At 37.9% G+C, this 2,749-nt stretch overlaps 1 pseudogene; it reads right to left on the reverse strand.

Moving 5' to 3' along the window:
- Positions 1 to 2,007: 2,007 nt before the first annotated feature.
- Positions 2,008 to 2,141, reverse strand: LOC141141890 (U2 spliceosomal RNA; annotated as a pseudogene).
- Between the last annotated feature and the right edge of the window lie 608 nt (positions 2,142 to 2,749).

A 2,749-nucleotide genomic window follows, 5' to 3' on the forward strand; every position in this document is an offset into this window, starting at 1 on the left:
CTACGATCACTATTTATAATTTGTTTGGTGTTATTTGCATATACCTGAATTAGTAGGTAGAGGTGCATTGTTAGGTCTCTGTTCAATGCTAAATCACTATACTATATGGTGGTCTCTTTTTGAAATTGTATCACTACCAAATATTGGTGTCTAGCTCACACTTTTTATACTCATGTGTTCACCATTTATTATGATTTTTCCTATCACATAAGATTGTTATTATTTTGGCACAATCTATTTATGGTCTCCACAGACCACCACTAGGGTTTACGTGGTTTTTGCAAACCTCACCTAGATATTTATTTTAGTTTACACTACTACGTTTCAGGACACAAGGAGAAAACTACCCCCCCCCCCTCACTGCAGTTGGTCATCCCATATAATCCTATAGGGAGCGCCTACCCCATTGTGGATTATTTATACTTTTTGGAGGATCCTTAGGGAAGCTCCTTTTAGGGAGGCTGCACACCTTAATCCTTGTCCTAAGTGCAGCCATTATACATATTTTTCTGATAAAGTATCTTGTTTTTTCTATATTTTATATAAAATAATGTATATTAAAAAAAAAATTACATGAAGTGACCAATCCATAAATTTAATTTGTGGCTTGGTGCCTGATCCATTTTCCAATCATTTTATTCTTCCACGCGAAAAATCAATCCACAATTCGACCTGTATGTGAACACCATAAAATATAATGGAGTTAGTGCATCTTCTAACAGTTCTGTTATATAACCAATAGAAGGCGCTGTGCATACGGAGTCTACTCTGAAGTGTCCACAGGGTCGCTAGGTATAATCCAATAGATGGCACTGTGTATACTGAGTCTGCAACATTCCTTCACAGGGCTTATAATAGATACATAAACCCAATAGATGGCAATGTGTATTCTGAGTCTGCAACATTTTCACAGAGCTGACAATAGAAATTTAAAACCAATAGATGGCGCTGTGTATTCTGAGTTTGCAACATTCCTTCTCAGGGCTGACAATAGAAATCGAAAACCAATAGATGGCGCTGTGTATTCTGAGTCTGCAACATTCATTCACAGGGCTGACAATAGAAATTTAAAACCAATAGATGGCGCTGTGTATACTGAGTCTGCAACATTCCTACACAGGGCTTGACAATAGAAATCTAAAATCAATAGATGGCGCTGTGTATTCTGAGTTTGCAAAACTCCTTCACAGGGCTGATAATAGAAACCTAAAACCATTAGATGACACTGTGTATTCTGTGTCTGCAAAATTCATTCACAGAGCTGACAATAAAATCTAAAACCAATAGATGGCGATGTGTATACTGAGTCTGCAACACTCCTTCCTATAGCTGACACTCGAAATCTAAAAACCAATAGATGGCGCTGTGTGTACTAAGTCTGCAACATTCCTTCCTAGGGCTGACACATAACATTTAAAACCAATAGATGGCACTGTGTGTACTAAGTCTGCAACTCTCCTTCCTAGGGATGACAATTGAAATTTAAAACCAATAGATGGCGCTATGGAGTCTGCTACATCCCTTCCTAGGGCTGAAACTAGCATTCTAAAACCAATAGATGGCACTGTGTGTACTGAGTTTGCAACATTCGTGAACAAGAAAGCCAACAGATAATATACAGACCAATAGATGGCGCTGTGTACTGCATCATTACTACCGCTGTTCATGCAGTTGCTAGAATTGATGACACTATACACAATATACCTATTGCCAACATTCACATTGCTACAAAATTACATATAATGCTGCTAAACAGAAATGCTCATTTATTTTTTTTTTCATTACAATTTTTCTATTATCTGTGTTAAATTATCCCATTGATAAATCCACCTGGAATTAAGCCTATGCATATTTTCCCCTAATGTGTTTTTTACTGAAATGTGTTGATGTATATGAATACGCCTCTGCACCTTTTCAACATGGGTTGCACTCAGCTTTGTATTAGAATTATTATATATATATATATATATATATATATATATATATATATATATATATATATATTTTTTTTTTTTTTTTTGGACAGAGCAAGCTCTTCTTCCATCTCCCTGTTCTAAAAATCCATTTAATATATGGTCCCCAGATAGGGGACGTATCAGATATTAAACTGATAAGAACAGCTTTTTTGATTGAAAATGTATACTTTATTTTGCATTAAATATTCAAAAAACAAATACTTTGACAGGGTACATTCCACCCTGTACTGCAATGCAGCACATAAATACACTACATGACAATACAGTTTCAAGCATACAATAAATGACATTCATCCTGCGGTATGGTGCCTGATGTGTTGTGCAGAGTAATGGTTCCCCCGAAACATCACATCATGCATGACGCTGCATTACCCCGAAGGCATTTTACGAAATACATATCACTTAAGCAAGTCATGTAACATTTTAAACAAATTACATTTCAACAGGCAAAGGGTGTGATGGGGGTGGGGAAGAGGCATAGGGGAAGGGGAATTCACAGGCCCGAAGCTTTATTGAAAAGACAAAGACACACAGGGGAGAGTGGGGGAAGGGAAAATCAGCAGACCTCCTCCTAAAAGTCTATCAAGTTATAGTCTCTGAGCAGACTGTGAACCAGTCTACAACAGTCCCCAATGGACATCCTCTTCCGCTGGTGGATGAGGCGCTTTCTGGCGCACCATAAAGCGTCCTTAACCGCTTCAGCCCCGGAAGATTTTACCCCCGTCCTGACCAGACCACTTTTTGCGATTCAGCACTGCGCCGTTTTAACTAAC

The sequence above is a fragment of the Aquarana catesbeiana genome, linkage group LG04 (assembly GCF_042186555.1).
Source record: "Aquarana catesbeiana isolate 2022-GZ linkage group LG04, ASM4218655v1, whole genome shotgun sequence".
Classification (NCBI taxonomy): Eukaryota; Metazoa; Chordata; class Amphibia; order Anura; family Ranidae; genus Aquarana; species Aquarana catesbeiana.